This window comes from Petromyzon marinus, unplaced genomic scaffold, assembly GCF_048934315.1.
Source record: "Petromyzon marinus isolate PM22_M1 ecotype Great Lakes invasive population unplaced genomic scaffold, UKy_Petmar_22M1.pri1.0 PM_Scaffold_21, whole genome shotgun sequence".
In the NCBI taxonomy this organism is placed as follows: domain Eukaryota; kingdom Metazoa; phylum Chordata; class Hyperoartia; order Petromyzontiformes; family Petromyzontidae; genus Petromyzon; species Petromyzon marinus.
The window spans coordinates 848,280-866,071 of record NW_027423180.1 but is presented as its reverse complement, the minus strand read 5'-3'; the positions used below and the strand labels follow the sequence as shown (position 1 = coordinate 866,071).

Genomic DNA, 17,792 nt, shown 5'->3' with positions numbered 1-17,792 from the left:
TCCCTCGTGTACGGAAGGGAGAACGTGCCACCCCATTGATACCCAATTGGGCACGACTGATGGAGACGCTGAACGGGGACCCTACCTGACCACGTCCGAGACTCCCTGCGCCGGATTTCTGAGGCGCGGGAGGCGGCTCGGGTCAACGCCGCTAAAACGCGGGCTCGCAACGAGCGTTGTGCACGCGGGTCCGGCCGCGACATGCCATGGTCTGTCGGTGATGGGCACCTCTCCCAAGTTACACAGGCCATGGCACGGTCCTGTTGAAGTGGTAGAGGTTAGGCATCCACAGTGCGTGCACATTCGAGGCGGGGGTCTCTCCGTCGTTGGTTCGTCCACCCATTTCGGTTGACGCAATTCTTTCCTACGGGCGTTGCTTCTTCATCCCCAACAATTGGCCTGCCAGGGTCTGATGTGTCCGACGTGCCAGAGCGGTTTGCAGATTGATCCCCCGTGGGATTCTGTTTTACCGCCCGCGGCAGCGAAGCCCTTGGCTGCTGCTGCGGACGCTGACCCCGCACGATCCAGCCCCGCAGCGACGGACTTCATCACCCTTCCGCTGACCGACCGCCCTTCCTCCTGCCGAGCCAACCCATGCAGGGCTGGATACGGATGCAGGGGATGGTACGGCGTCACAGACCCGTTCAAAGACGCCCCGATTCCGTTAACGTTCGTGTGTGCCTTTGCCTGTGTTGGGTATTCACCTTGCTTCCTTGTTCTTGCGTTCGTTATCGTTCGTGCGCTATTCTTCATTATGTATGCTCTCTTGTGCTTGTTGCCACCAGGGTTATGTCGCTCTTTCCATTACTTGTTCGGGTCCATTCCTAGCTGGGACGGCTCGTCTTTTCATCACGAGGGCGGGGGGGGAGGGGGGAGGTGATGGAATGAGAGAGCGCCATCTAGGGGTTGACGAGGGGTATCTGCATAAGCCACCACTTGGTAACTAATACCCAATGGGAAGTGTGGGATCCATCTGGGCCAAAGGTGACCGGAGGAGCTAGAGAGTACGCGCGAGAACGGTCGAGAAAGTTCTACGAAAGGGGTGTGTCCGGAGGCGGAGCTAGAGAGTACGTGCGAGAACGGTCGAGAAGGTTCTACGAGGGGGCGTGTCCGGAGGCGGAGCTAGAGAGTACGCGCGAGAACGGTGGAGAAGGTTCTACGAGGGGGCGTGTCCGGAGGCGGAGCTAGAGAGTACGCGCGAGAACGGTCGAGAAGGTTCTACGAGGGGGCGTGTCCGGAGGCGGAGCTAGAGGGTACGTACGAGAACGGTCGAGAAGGTTCTACGAGGGGGCGTGTCCGGAGGCGGAGCTTGCTCCACCGAGGGGAATATAAGGGGAGGCAGTGAGAGGACGCTGGGTCGGTGTGGGAAGCCTGGAGCCCGGACTGCGTCATCGCCACGCTCTACTCGCCACCGGCCACCTGGCGGTCCTTCCAGCGTAGCCGTCTCTCCTCCCGGCACGCCGTCAGCCAGCGGTGGACAGGGAGCGAGGGGGAGAGACGCGCGACGACAGTTGAGCAGGGAGGCGCGCGTCACGGCAGAGAGAGTGAGAGAGTGTGGAGCCATCCGGAGAGAGAAAGAGAGAGCAGAGCTGTGCAGTCATATAATACTGGTAGGAAACGTAGTGGACTGGAAGCCCAACCCGGGATTAATTCACAGGAGGCAGGGGATTAATTGTGTATGTCTGTGGATGTCTGTCCACGTCGCAGGGGTGGGGCTGGGTGGAGAGGGGAGGGTAGGGAGGGGCTGGGTGGAGAGGGTGGGGAGGGCCTGGGTGGGGAGGGTGGGGAGGGGCTGGGAGGGGTTGGGTGGGGGGTGGGAGGGGTGGGGGTGGGTCTGGGTGGGGAGGGGCTGGTCACCCCGTGGTGCCCTTATATGGACTGGAAGCCCAACCGGGATTAATTCTTCACAGGAGGCAGGGGATTATAACACTGCACTTTCTGGTGAGACCTCTTTTACACTGCAACTTTCTGGCGTCGTTTTATAATTCTGCTCACTTTTCATTTTGCTTTCTTCTGCGCACGACTCCTAACAAGTTTGGCTTAAATATCCGTGCACAATTACTTCAAAATTTCCTACCAGCCCCCTCCGCAGGAATGTGTTCAAAGAGAGATGCCAGTCAACAGTTGTCGTGGAAGTGCTTTTATTACAATTGTATGCAGTCTACTTTCCAGTAGTTTAACAATGGGCAGCGTTAAGGTAGATATTCGATTAAATGAAATAATCATAGGAAGTGCATAGCATATGCACAGTGATCGCATTCGGGTAGCGATAGACAACCGACAACAATATCCACACGGAGTCTCGCCCAGCTCCCCGTCGGTAGCTGCAGTCTTGCCGATGTCCTCAATCTGCTATAGATCTCCGGAGAGTCCAGAACACGCTGTGCTTACATTACCAGCTTGCAAAATGAAGGGCTGGAACCTTCTTTCGTTTTGTTTTGCTTTTGTCTGGTGCAGGTGTTGCAGCCCACTTGTCTGGTAATGAACCATAAGCTCCAAGCACCCACTGGAGCAGGTGAGCCGTGGCGGGAAAGCAGCTTGTTGGCCGGAGGCTGCCCAGCTTGAGGCGGGCGGCGGTAGCTATCCACTAGGGTGCAATGACCCCTCCCACTGACGATGGAAACCCATGGCGCCCATTTTTTTACGCCAATCTAAAATGAGCTTATAACCCGTGAGCTGCTGCCGCCCGTGTTTCTTGGCCACGGTTAGGTGGCCGAGAAGGAGTGTCCTCTCCCCATTCTTGCACCTCGTGTTGGCGCAAAGCCCGGGCAGGTTACTCTGGAAATCCTGGTGTTGCCCATGCGTCAGGATCCCCCCCCTCGGCCTTGCTGGCGATGTTCATACGAGTGCGTAGCACGACGTTTGGTACCAGTTTGGCTGCAGGGGCTGCCGGGAATGTGCCGCTTTGCGTCACAAAACCGCCTAAGGGGCCCCACTCCTGATTTTCTGTAGGGGTTTGCTCCCTTAGCCATTGACTCTCCCGAGACGATCACAAGGCAGTGAGAAGACCGCGTAACCCTTACCAGGTACTGACGGCCGGGCCAACTGTGCCTGGGACTCGCGTAAGGCAGGGTCATCACGCCCTGAAGTAGTTTATCGCAAACTACCCACTACCGATACAATAACAACAGTCCCAGACCACACCGAGACAACAACAACAACAGTCTCAGACAACGCCAAGACAACAACAACAACAACAACAGAGTAAGTAGCAGATCCCTATAATAAAATATACGCATTAAAAATGTAACTATCGATGATGCACGGTTAAAGGGGTCAAAAGTTAATAACCTCATTTGCAAATGTGCTTGCTGTATTCAGCACTAATCTGGTTCATGATCATTTTGCTGAAGGAATATTTACGACGTTAAGCTGAAGGGAACGAGATTGTTCCAAAACGGTGGTGCTGCGATGGTAAAAGCTTTGTCAGCTATTCCAATTCTCGTTCTTTGGGATCGTTAAAAATGGCAATTAGACGGATGTCTCAGATTTATTGGGTTTGACAGTGGGGTTAATGAATTAGCTACATATGGAATGTAAGAAGTTCAATAATAGTGTAGCGCAGATTTGCCAATAAGGATTTAATGGACGAACAGGGCCCTAATGTTAGATGATTTCTTCTTGCGTCGAGGGATGTGAGATTTGATTTTAGGTCTAGATTTGAGAATTCGTGACTGCAAGGATTCATACTCTTTGGTGTTTTCCGTAAAGTCACGTAGGTAAAATAAAGTAAATAATTTAGTTTTCATTTATTTTATGTACCTACGGTCAGAATGGTGGGTCCTGTGTGGTACATCCAGTAGAAATCAAAGAGCAGAATTAGAAATTTCGGTTAGTCTGTTTAGCGTTGCACTAGTCGATATACTTTAAGCCGTGTCGTAGTAGCTGAAAAGGAGTGGTAGAATGATAGCTTCCACAATTTACAGGCACAATAGATGGGACAACTTTTTTCCCGTGTGAAAACCCTATTTTTGATTAGATTTACTTTCATATGTGATCAATATGGGGTTGGAATGTAAGCTTTTAATCGATCAGTAAACCCAAGTATTTTAAACACTCCGTTTGTTAAATGATGTTCTTTCTCATATCTGTAATAGGTGAATGGAATGAAACGATGTTTGTTTTTTTGGGGGGCTTTAGGGGCAATTTTACTTATGAAAATTGATGTTGAATTAAGTCGAAATTATGTTGGAGATTCTGTTTGACTTCGTTTGGGGATTTATCAAATATCCGCATGACAAGTGTCATCAGCAAATTGATTTAATTCTGAGTGATTTAAGTTTAGTCCAAGATTGTTTCAATATAAAAACAGAATTGGGCCCAGCATGGAACCCTGTGGAACAGCCTTTGCTATATTAATATTTGTGGACGTGAGGTTATCACTTGTAGGAACAGGCTCCTTCATTACTGTTTGTATGAATATTGTTACATTCATTTTAAGGACCTTTTCCTATCGCCGTATATGCTCGCGTTACTCTGAGGAATTCTTTTATTGTACTGTCTGAACATTTTAGCTGGCCAAGTCTTGTGATTAGAATATCTTAGTCAACAGTGTCAAAGGCTTTTACCAAGTCAAAGAATAGTGCACAGCAGTAGTGGCCTTTATCCAGGGTACTGAAGAAAACAATAATAATACATCCATCGTAGCTGTGGTGGTGCAGGAATCCTCTCGAAAACCTGTTTACTGCGCAGGAGATTGTGACTTTTTAGGCAGCAGTTTATTTGTGATTTAACTTTTTATTCCCTCGAATATTTTAGCTTACTGGTAAAATAATAGATATTGGCCTATAATTATTCAGATCTTTTTGTAGCCATTTTTATACAATGTATGCATGTATGTTGACCTTCTTTCACACCGTATGTAGCCAACCGTGCTGATCGGAGGTGCGTAATGGACGAATGCGAGCGGATTACCACTCGAGTGGAAATGTACGTTTGGTGAGGTGAGAGGTTGAAAATGTTTGCGAGGGGGTTCATAGATTGGATCTGCTGCAGTCACAAGTGAAAACGCAGGCAAGTCATCTTCTCCCATGCATGACGAAGTCATAATTAATGCGAAGTTGAAGCAGCGCATCCAGTTCAAAAAGGAGACCCTAACGAGAAGTAGGGCCGAAGACTTTCGCTAAACACTTTGAGGTTTGGTGGCAGAAGGAGGAGGAGGAGGAAGAAGAAGTGAGTGATGTGAATGGTGGTGCATCTGGAGACCTTTCCTCCACTTTCAAAGACTATAAATTTTGCTCACTACATCCCAGGCAAAATGGGGAGTGTCACGTATGCATACTGTAAATGCTTCAATATCTGTTAATAAAAATGATCGTTGTACAATGATCGAGGTGTTTAAGTTGTTTTTGCACGACCGATGCCATAGGTAAAGGCACAGACGGTCTGAGCGGGTCTGAGGGAGCCTAGGTGAGGGCGGCGGTGGAGATGTAGAGTCGCTGTGTGCGGAGACGCTGAGAGCAGAGCTGCCGAGTGCAGGATAAGCGAGGTGAAAGGTAAACAAGAGTGGGGAGAGGTTAAACACAAGTGACCGTATAGATAGTTATAAGAGTGCCTACAACTGGTGCAAGAATAGGCGAATAAAGTGTAAGCAGGTGACCTGTTCCAACGCGTCGGTGTGAGCAACTTTTCGAAGACACTACATTTGGTGCCACAAGTGCCAACGAACACTTCGCCCGTCATGTCCCGAGTCGGCGATTTAAACGTAATGACCCAGCTGTTGCGTCACCCGATGACGACGCCGAACTAAGGAAGGCGTCGTCCCCCTTCGAGCGCCCCGCTCTCGACGAACGTGCTCCAGTCGGCTCGGGAGTGCACGGCGAGCCCAGCCAAGCCACCTCCGCAGGAGCTGGGCTGGGCATCGCCGGGGCACCTGGGGGAGGGTTTGCTGTCGGCCGTTGGCCGCCGCTCATCTCTTTGAGCGGATGACTGCCGCGACTTCTACCGGACGGCAAACACGCTCTTCCCGCCGCTGTCATAACCGAGGCGACCGGAGCGCTGGACCTTCCCGCCATTTCGGGGTTTGCAGCCCCGAAATGGTGGGAAGGGCATTGAAAAATTTGATACTCCGACCGATGCTTCTGTTGTTGTGGAGTGACTCATGCAGCCAGCTATGGCTACAGGATTTTGGTATTACGTGTTATTTACGTAGTTTATTGTTAAAAATTCGGTCATAGTCCCTGTGCTCGCTGTTACGTTGCAATTATGGCTTTATTTTTTGGTGATTTTGCAAACTTTTTTTTGGTTTGGACATGTTTGTTTTGTTGTAGTACGGAGTTACACTCATGGCCTTAATCTAAGCTTTCTTGTGGTTGTTGTTGTTGTTGTTTGAATTGCATCCCACTGGGATTTTTTTGCACACAGCGTTGGTGCACGGTGCTTTTTTCAGGAATATTTTGCTGTTTTTTTAATGGATTTTCTGTTTCACACAGTCAACACACAGTAGTCACTTGAAGATGTTTTTCTTGTTCATGTGTTTTAGTTGTTTTGTTGCGGTTGCACTCCGATTCAAGAGCCGAATGGCTCACAGGGCCATACCAAAATAAATAAAACTGAAAAACTGAAAAAACTTAACTCGTCCGCCATTCTGGGTCGAATCGGCATGCGCCGCAGCAGCCCGCAATCTTCCAAGGTGGAAATCCTTACTCTTTGGTTCTATTCGGTAAAGTCACGTAAGGTAAAAGACAAAATAACAAAATTCACGACGTTTCGGCCACAACACAAGTGGCCTTCATCAGGTGAAGGGGACCGTGCTGTCACGAAGACAGCGTCGGAGTAAAGAAAGTCAAGCCAGGTCGCGTCCTTTAAGCTGTGTGGGAGGAAACCAAACGTTTGACAAAGGAAACGTGAACACCAGTGGCATTTACATCTGTGGAATGTATAGAACCCGTGGCATCTATATATGCAGAAGGTGAAGAAACAGTGGCATCTACATCTGTAGAACATGAAGAACCATTTACATCTACATATGCACAACGTGAATAACAAGTGGCATCTACATCTGCAGAAGGTGAAAACCCAATGGCATCTACATCTGTAGAATATAAAGAACCAGTGGCATCTATCATCTGCAGAAAATGAAGAACCAGTGGCATCCACATCTGCAGAGCGTGAAGAACCGTTGGCATCTACGTCTACAGGCGATTATACAACGTTTAACGCCATTCCCCGTGTTTTTTGTACAGGCCATACAACATATATGGGGAGTCCCTGTACATTCAACAAGGCGGGGTAACAGCGATGGCAGCCCTGACAATGTTGAAATCCACCCCTGGCACGATGGTCCATAACTCACACTCATACTTTGATGTGACTCGGACTTTACCACGAATATGGTTTTGCGCTGAGCTTCCTTTCATCCATCCCAGGCCCTCTGTGGGCCCTCTACACACATCGCACGTTGTCCAGGTCACTATAGGAAGCAACCCTGGGGGCTAAGGTCACGTCAGTATGCCACCTCGGGTGCTACAGTGGCTAAGAGATGTTAACTACCTTCCATGGTATACAGGAGGTCGTGAGTTCCATCCAGACCCTGACGATGCCTGCTGCTGCTGTATATTTGGAGTATGTGTCTCTCTCTCATCATCACAGTGGAGATGTTACCTACCTCGCCTGGTATACAGGAGGTCGTGGGTTTGATCCCGACCCGTGACGATGCCTGCTGCTGCTGAATATTTGGAGTCTGCGTCTCTCTCTCTCATCATCACAGTGGTGAGGAGATTCTAGATTTGAAGCTTTCATGACTGCAAGGATCCATACTGTTTGGTTCTATTCGGTAAAGTCACGTAGGTAAAAAATAAAACAAAAAATAACGACGTTTCGGCCAAAACACAAGTGGCCTTCATCAGGTGAAGGGACCGCACTGTCCAGAGGACAGCGTTGGAGTGAATACAGCGTCCTTTAAGCTGTGTGGGAGGAAACCAAACGCTTTGACAAAGGAATTAGCATAAAATGCTGTAGAGGACCGGCACGGGGGGGGGGGGGAGGTTACAAATGTTGGTGTGAAGGGAAATAAGCTGCTGTGAAAGTTTAGGATACCACTACTTGAATAAATATACTGTACCATTGAAAATTGGTTTAATGTGAGTATGGATCCTTGCAGTCACGAAAGCTTCAAATCTTGAAGGTGGAAATCGTTCACCAAGTTCCAACTGCAAGTCAGTTCACTGCTGCGGGAGGAGATTGGACGGCTTTTCTTCGTCGATTCGAGGGCCGTCTACATCTCGGTGGGATGGACATCCCCCCGGGCCCTCGACGACGACTCGTTAGCCTATAGTGATAGGTTTTTACCCTTTTATCTGGCACAAAAACTGACACCTTTATACAAGGGATCATGTTTGCAATAACCACAACACAAGCAGTCAAAATGCAACCAAAAAGAGACAACTCTGATAATGATGATGGCACTGTCCTTGAATTTGATTGGTCCACACCCGAGACAGCTTTTCTTAGAGCCTAGTCTCCACTGGTGTTAGACCAGATGACACCACAAGGCGTACAACTAAAAAAAAACGCGCACTGTCAGAGTTATTGAGAGCTCGGGGTAATCCTTTACACTATGAGACCTCCTTTGCCAGTAGCAAGATACAGTAATAGGTTTTTACCCTTTTATCTGGCACAAAAACTGACACCTTTATACAAGGGATCATGTTTGCAATAACCACAACACAAGCAGTCAAAATGCAACCAAAAAGAGACAACTCTGATAATGATGATGGCACTGTCCTTGAATTTGATTGGTCCACACCCGAGAGACGGCTTTTCTTAGAGCCTAGTCTCCACTGGTGTTGGACCAGATGACACCACAAGGCGTACAACTCAAAGACAGCGCACTGTCAGCATCCCCGAGTCGGAATGGGACGGCTCCCGCGTGCACCTACACCGAGATGGCCGCTATTTTTATCACCCGTCTAATGTTCGGAGAAGATTCGACTCGGGAGTGATGCGCTCGATATACATCTGACCACCGCGTTCTCATTGAAGGACCACAGACGTGGCTTGGCCTCTCCTTGGAGAGATCTTCCCTCCTCAAAGATAGACATCGCACGTGGCATTCCGCAGTGTCGAGTGTGTGTATAGTAGTGTATAGTGTAGTGTATGGTATAGTGTATAGTGTAGTGTATAGTAGTGTAGTGTATAGTAGTGTAGAGTATAGTAGTGTATAGTAGTGTAGTATCTAGTAGTGTAGTGTATAGTAGTGTAGTGTATAGTAGTGTAGAGTATAGTAGTGTATAGTAGTGCAGTGTATAGTAGTGCAGTGTATAGTAGTGCAGTGTATAGTAGTGTAGTGTGTAGTGTATAGTAGTGTATAGTAGTATAGTGTATAGTCGTGAAGTGTATAGTAGTGTAGTGTACAGTGTAGTGTAAGTAGCGTAGTGTATAGTTGAGTGTACAGTGGCGTAGTAAATATGTATGTAATGATTCTCGAGTTATGATATTATTTCACACATTCATGCATATCTTGGCACACCGCCTGGGTGGACAAACATCTGGATTATAGTGCAGCGTTATGGTTTATTTTCCCTGCAAAGTCCATTCACGTGCCCATTGGTTCTGGAAGAACCAGTTGGGCCCCCCAACGTGTCAATGTTTTGATGTCCTCGGCAGCACTTTGCATAGCGCTGTCGACTGGGACGCGATCCCTCGCCTCACCGTCACGCACGGCTGCCGCCGATACTGCGAGATCGTTTGCATCGTGACCCCAAGAAACATGGGGAGGTGGTGGTGGTGGGGTGGTAGTCGGGTGGTGGGGGTGATGGTGGTAGTGGGGAGGGGAGGTGATGGTGGGGAGCGGAGGTGGTGGTGGGGTGGTGGGAGGTGGTGGTGGTGGGGAGGAGAGGTGGTGGTGGTGGGGAGGTGGTGGTGGGGTGGTGGTGGTGGGGAGGAGAGGTGGTGGGGAGGTGGTGGGGAGGTGGTGGTGAGGAGGTGGTGGTGGTGGGGAGGTGGTGGTGGGGAGGTGGTGGTGGGGAGGTGGTGGTGGTGGGGAGGTGGTGGTGGTGGGGTGGTGGTGGTGGTGGGGTGGTGGTGGTGGTGGGGTGGTGGGGTGGTGGTGGGGTGGTGGTGGTGGGGTGGTGGTGGTGGGTGGTGGTGGTGGGTGGTGGGTGGGGGTGGTGGGTGGTGGGTGGGGGTGGTGGTGGTGGTGGGTGGGGGTGGTGGTGGTGGGTGGTGGTGGTGGGTGGTGGTGGGGATGAGAGGTAGTGGCGGGGTGGAGTTGGTGGAGGTGGTGATGTGGGAGTAATCAGGGCTTTCCGAGTGCAGGCGGGTGGGGTGGTGATGTCGAGCGAGAGAGAGACGTACCGAAGATTAAACATCTCATTATTTCCGCCTCCTCCACCCCTCCGCTGGGCTCCTGTGTGAGTCTCTGTTCTCCGCCGTGCGAGAGAGACTCCGTTGCAGGTGAGCTTTTAGCGTTCCGCGCTCTGTTAACTGAAGCCCCAAACTAGTTACACGTTTTTCATGGAACGTAACTTTTTTCGCCGGTGTAAGTTCGGACACCGAAGAGACAGCACCATCATCACCAAGTCTTGTGTTCACCACAAACACACACATACACGCCGTAATTGATGTGAAACGATGATAATTGTGATAACAATATTCACGATGCACGACGCAAATACATCTTTCTCGCCGGGATGCCTTGTGGCTGACGGGTTTCGCCGCGGTGCCTATGAGATGTTAACTACCTCGCCTGGTATGCAGGAGGTCGTGGGTTCGATCTCGACCGCTAACGATGCCTGCTGCTGTATATTTGGAGTCTGTGTCTCTCTCTCATCATCATCACGGTGGCTAAGAGATGTTACCTACCTCGCCTGGTATTTAGGAGGTCGTGGGATCGATCTCGACCGCTGACGATGCCTGCTGCTGTATATTTGGAGTTTGCGTGTGGCTACAGGCATGGAGAGCCACACACTTACAAAGGGGACGCGTTGCCTGCGTGTTTTTTTTTAGGCTGTCATATCCACCGCAGCCACGCTAATGGTTGTCTTGTGTTGTGTGCTACTAAATAAATTTGCGTCCAACCAAGACCCACTATCTGAGAGAGTGAGACAGAGCGGAGGAGGGAGAGGGAGCCCTTGTCTGTAGCATCTGGAAGTTAAAGAAATACCGCTGATGACGAGACACTGGAATGTCAAAACTTGTCCAGAATTTGACCAGTGTTGAACCAATTCCGCCGTAAATTATTGACTCGCGAAAATTAATTGCGGCACGTGCGATGTTCATAACGTCTCCTTGCCACCGTGGCGCCCACGATCTCGTGCACACAAGGCGAGGTAGTTAACATCTCCTAGCCACTGTGAGGATGATGATGATGATGAGAGACAGACGCAGACTTCAAATATACAGCAGAAGGCATCATCAGGGTTGGGATCGAACCCATGAATTTCTGGATACCAGGCGAGGTAGTTAAGATCTCTTCACCATACTATTTGGTTCTATTCGGTAAAGTCATGTAGGTAAAAAATAAAACAACAAAAAATCACGACGTTTCGGCCACAACACAAGTGGCCTTCATCAGGTGAAGGGACCGTACTGTCCAGAGGACAGCGTTGGAGTGAAGACAGCCAAGCTCAGGTCGCGTCCTTTAAGCTGTGTGGGAGGAAACCAAACGCTTTGACAAAGGAATTAGCATAACATGCTGTAGAGGACCGGCACGGGGGGGGGGGGGGGGGGAGAGAGTTTACAAATGTTGGTGTGAAGGGAAATAAGCTGCTGTGAAAGTTTAGGATACCACTACTTGAATCAATATACTGTACCATTGAAAATTAGTTTAATGTTGGTATGATTTAGAACATCTTTCCAATGATTGCTTAATTTGAAACCATCTTCTCGGTTGAAATTGTCTGTGTTTGTAAATCTGAATTGCCTCGTGGACAAATCTCTGATAAAAACCCGTGGGTTTGCAGAGAACCTTGGAATCGGAGAAAACTATATCGTGATCAACCACAGCGTTGTAACAGTGATCAGCTACGGCAGAAGAATTCATTCTGCCGTGTTTCAAGTCTGATTTGTGCTCGCGAATTCGGTCAGAGACATGTCGTTTCGTCTCCCCAATATAGCAATCACCACAGGTACAGCTCAATTTGTAAACCCCGGGGTACTGTAAGTCAGGAATGACATCCTTCACGGATGGGATCAGGTCACGGATTTTGTGTACTGTATTGAACCGGACCAGGATCTTGTGTTTGTTTAGAATTTTGGAGATCTTTTTAGTAACGCCTGCTATATATGGTAGTGTGATGTTTTTGATCGGAGTATCAAGTGGTTGTTTCTGTATGGAGGGAGAAACAGCTTGGCGGATGGTACGGTCAGAGTATCCGTTCCTCTTGAGGGCCAGATGTACATGTTTTAATTCACTGGTCAGGTGGTGTTGGTCCGAAATGCAATAAGCCCTGTGGTATAACGTTTTGATGAGATAATTATTTTGAGTCGGGTGGTGGTGGGAATCAGGTTTCAAGTAGGAATCTGTGTGGGTAGGTTTTCCTGTAGACAGAATGTCCCAATGAGCCATCAGGTCTCCTCTCAAACAGAACATCCAAGAATGGTAACTTGCCATCATTCTCCACTTCCATGGTGAATTTGATGGCGGGATGTCTCGAATTGATGTGGTCTAGGAAAAGGTTCAAAGCTGAGAGGCCATGTGGCCAAATGACGAAAGTGTCGTCTACATATCTCTTCCACAGGGAAGGTCTGAGGGTGGAAGTCTGGATGGCGTCTGATTCAAATTTCTCCATGAAAACATTGTCTATCACTCGTGACAAAGGGATCCCATGGGGGTACCCTCATTTTGTTTGTAGAAGGTGCCATTCCAAGTAAAGTAGGTATTGTGAGGCAGTGCCTAACCAGCACAGGTGTATCAGGGTCTAGTCCATGTTGGACCACATTTTAAATTATTTTAATGGTATCAGGTACTGGGACCTTGGTGAACAAAGAGACCACATCGAAGCTGACAAGGATACCGTCAGGGGACAGTACAACGTCTTTGACCATAGAGACCAATTGGGCTGAGTTAAGTACTTCTGAGGAGGTCTTGCCAGTGAAAGGCAGCAAGGTATCTGACAGAAAATGGGCTAGTCTATAGGTAGGGGAGTTGATCGTGGATACCATGGGTCGTATTGGGGTGCCTTCTTTATGAATCTTGGGAAGACCATAGAATCTAGGGGGTCTTGCAGCAGAAGGTTTTAGGGAGGGACGTTTAGTTGGTTCGATTAGGGAGGTCGAACTTGTGATGATCTTGTTGGTTTTTATCGTTAGGCTATTAGTAGGGTCATTTTTATTTATTGAGTAACTTCCATCGTTGAGCAGGTTCTGGATTTTGTTGTTGTATGAATCTTTATCCATAATTACAGTAGCGTTGCCTTTGTCGGCTGAGAGGATGACTATATCATTTCTGTTTTTAAAATTCGCGAGTTCAGAGCGTTCATTTTTGCTGATGTTGCTAATGGGTTTCTTAGCATTCTTAAGAATAGTGGCTATTTCAGCTCTCACAACGTCTGCTTGGATGTGTCCTACGACTTTGAGGGCTACATCGACCTGAGAGATGATATCATCTACAGGTATATGTTTTGGGGTGACAGCAAAATTTAGCCCTCTAGCCAGTACTGTTTTCAGATTGTCCGAAATCGGGGTGCTACTCTGATTAATGACGATTTTGTTAACGTCTAGTTTTGTTATATGTGGGACTGGGTTCTCCTTTGATAGGTGGTTGAATTAAGAAATCAGGTTAGCTTTGCATTTGACTGATAGTGAATCAGCAGAAGAAGCAGTCATGTTGTCTGCATGGTTCCAATCAGAAGGTGACATTTTTTGTATTAACATTAAATGAGCTTGTAGGAGCGTCCTGTCTAAAGTATCGAGTTCAAATCGGAGTAGCCTTATCCTCTCTGAGATTAAAGATAGGCTGGCCTTAAACAGAATCTGTTTAGAATTCGGTGAAGATACAGCAGCAGAAGTGAGTGTGAAAGCAATGACTTACAGTACCCCCCGGGGTTTACAAATTGAGCTGCACCTGTGGTGATTGCTATATCGGGGAGACGAAACGACATGTCTCTGACCGAATTCGCGAGCACAAATCAGACTTGAAACACGGCAGAACGAATTTTTCTGCCGTAGCTGATCACTGTTGCAACGCTGTGGGTGATCACGATATAGTTTTCTCCGATACCAAGGTTCTCTGCAAACCCACGGGTTTTTATCAGAGATTTGTCCACGAGGCAATTCAGATTTACAAACACAGACACAATTTCAACCGAGAAGATGGTTTCAAATTAAGCAATCATTGGAAAGATGTTCTAAATCATACCAAACATTAAACTAATTTTCAATGGTACAGTATATTTATTCAAGTAGTGGTATCCTAAACTTTCACAGCAGCTTATTTCCCTTCACACCAACATTTGTAACCCCCCCCCCTCCCCGTGCCGGTCCTCTGCAGCATTTTATGCTAATTCCTTTGTCAAAGCGTTTGGTTTCCTCCCACACAGCTTAAAGGACGCGACCTGAGCTTGGCTGTCTTCACTCCAACGCTGTCCTCTGGACAGTACAGTCCCTTCACCTGATGAAGGCCACTTGTGTTGTGGCCGAAACGTCGTTATTTTTTGTTTTATTTTTTACCTACGTGACTTTACCGAATAGAACCAAAGAGTATGGATCCTTGCAGTCACGAAAGCTTCAAATCTAGAATCTCCTCACCACTGTGATGATGAGAGAGAGAGACGCAGACTCCAAATATTCAGCAGCAGCAGGCATCATCACGGGTCGGGATCAAACCCACGACCTCCTGTATACCAGGCGAGGTAGGTAACATCTCCACTGTGATGATGAAAGAGAGACACAGACTCCAAATATACTGCAGCAGCAGGCATCGTCAGGGTCTGGATGGAACTCACGACCTCCTGTATACCATGGAAGGTAGTTAACATCTCTTAGCCACTGTAGCACCCGAGGTGGCATACTGACGTGACCTTAGCCCCCAGGGTTGCTTCCTAGAGTGAACTGGCACAACGTGCGATGTGTGTAGAGGGCCCACAGAGGGGCTGGGATGGATGAAAGAAAGCTCAGTGCAAAACCATATTCGTGGTAAAGTCCGAGTCACATCAAAGTATGAGTGTGAGTTATGGACCATCGTTACCAGGGGTGGATTTCAACATTGTCAGGGCTGCCATCGCTGTTGCCCCGCCTTGTTGAATGTACAGGGACTCCCCATATATGTTGTATGGCCTGTACAAATAACACGGGGAATGGCGTTAAACGTTGTATAATCGCCTGTAGACGTAGATGCCAACGGTTCTTCACGTTCTGCAGATGTAGATGCCACCGGTTCTTCACGTTCTGCAGATGTGGATGCCACTGGTTCTTCATTTTCTGCAGGTGATAGATGCCACTGGTTCTTTATATTCTGCAGATGTAGATGCCATTGGGTTTTCACCTTCTGCAGACGTAGATGCCACTTGTTATTCACGTTGTGCTGATGTAGATGTAAATGGTTCTTCATGTTCTACAGATGTAGATGCCACTGTTTCTTCACCTTCTGCATATATAGATGCCACGGGTTCTTTGCATTCTACAGATGTAGATGCCACTGGTGTTCACGTTTGCAGATGAAGATGTCACTTGTTCTTCACCTGCTGCAGATGTAGTTGCCACTGGTTCTTCACGTTCTGCAAATGTAGATACCACTGGTTCTTCACGTTCTGCAGATGGAGATGCAACTGGTTCTTCACCTTCTGCAGATGTAGATGCCACTGGTTCTTCACGTTTTGCAGATGTAGATGCCAATGGTTCTTCACGTTCTGCAGATGTGGATGCCACTGGTTCTTCATATTCTGCCGATGTAGATGCCACCGGTTCTTCATGTTCTGCAGGTGTGGATGCCACTGGCTTTTCACGTTCTGAAGATGTAGATGCCACTGGTTTTTCATTTTCTGCAAATGAAAGATGCCACTGGTTCTTTATATTCTGCAGATGTAGATGCCATTGGTTTTTCACCTTCTGCAGACGTAGATGCTACTGGTTCTTCAGCTTCTGTAGATGAAGATGCCACTGGTTCTTCACGTTGTTCAGATGTAGATGTCACTGGTTCTTCAGCTTCTGCAGATGTAGATGCCACTGGTTCTTACATTCCACAGATGTAGATGCCACTGGTTTTTCACGTTCTGAAGATGTAGATGCTACTGTTTGTTCACGTTTGCAGATGAAGATGCCAGGGTTGTGAGACACTGGATAGTGATACACTGGGTCGGGAGACACTGGGTAGTGAGACACTGGGTAGTGAGACACGGGTAGTGAGACACTGGGTAGTGAGACACTGGGTAATTACACACTGGGTAGTGAGACACTGGGTAGTGAGACACCGGTAGTGAGACACTGGGTAGTGAGACGCTGGGTAGTGAGACGCTGGGTAGTGAGACACTGGGTAGTGAGACACTCGTAGTGAGACACTGGTAGCGAGACACTGGGTAGTGAGACAGTGGGTAGTGAGACACTGGGTAGTGAGACACTGGGGTAGTGAGACACTGGGTAGTGAGACACTGGGTAGTGACACACTGGGTAGTGAGATTTTGGGTAGTGAGACACTCCTAGTGAGACACTGGTAGTGAGACACTGGGTAGTGAGACACTGGTTAGTGAGACACTGGGGTAGTGAGACACTGGGGTAGTGAGACACTGGTAGTGGGACACTGCTTGTGAGACACTGGGTAGTGAGACACTAGGTAGTGAGACACTGGGTAGTGAGACACTGGGTAGTGAGACACTTGGGCAGTGAGACGACACTGGGTAGTGAGACACTGGGTTGTGAGACACTGGTAGTGGGACACTGGGTAGTGAGACACTCGGTAGTGAGACACTGGGTAGTGATACACCGGGTAGTGAGACGCTGGGTTGTGAGACACTGGTAGTGAGACACTGGGTAGTGAGACACTGGTAGTGGGACACTGGGTAGTGAGACACTGGGTGGTGAGACACTGGGTAGTGAGACACTGGGTAGTGAGACACTGGGTAGTGATACACCGGGTAGTGAGACGCTGGGTTGTGAGACACTGGTAGTGACACACTGGGTAGTGAGACACTGGTAGTGAGACACTGGGTAGTGAGACACAGGTAGTGAGACACTGGGGTAGTGAGACACTGCTTGTGAGACGCTGGGTAGTGAGACACTGGGTAGTGAGACACAGGTAGTGAGAAACTGGGGTAGTGAGACACTGGTAGTGAGACACTGGGTAGTGAGACCCTGTTAGTGAGAAACTGGTAGTGAGACACTGGGTAGTGAGACAATGGGTAGTGAGACACTTGGGCAGTGAGACACTGGGTAGTGAGACACTGGGGTAGTGAGACACTGCTATTGAGACACTGGGTTGTGAGACACTGGGTAGTGAGACACCTGGTAGTGAGACACTGCTAGTGAGACACTGGGTAGTGAGACACTGGGTAGTGAGACACTGGGGGAGTGAGACACTGGGGTAGTGAGACACTGGGTAGTGAGACAGTGGGTAGTGAGACACTCGTAGTGAGATACTGGTAGTGAGGCACTGGGTAGTGAGACACCTGGTAGTGAGAAACTGGTATTGAGACACTGGGTAGTGAGACACTGGGTAGTGAGACACTTGGGCAGTGAGACACTGGGGTAGTGAGACACTGCTATTGAGACACTGGGTAGTGAGACACTGGGTAGTGAGACACTGCTAGTGAGACACTGGGTAGTGAGACACTGGGGTAGTGAGACACTGGATAGTGAGACAGTGGGTAGTGAGACACTGGGTAGTGAGACACTGTTAGTGAGAAACTGGTAGTGAGACA

The 17,792-nt window shown here is 48.6% G+C and overlaps 1 long non-coding RNA gene across 1 annotated transcript; it reads left to right on the top strand.

Moving 5' to 3' along the window:
* The first annotated feature begins 2,359 nt into the window (after positions 1 to 2,359).
* On the top strand, positions 2,360 to 5,328 carry LOC142922911 (uncharacterized). Its single transcript, XR_012940412.1, has 2 exons — positions 2,360 to 3,204; positions 4,866 to 5,328. It is a non-coding gene; the product is annotated as an uncharacterized LOC142922911 (long non-coding RNA).
* Positions 5,329 to 17,792: the final 12,464 nt, after the last annotated feature.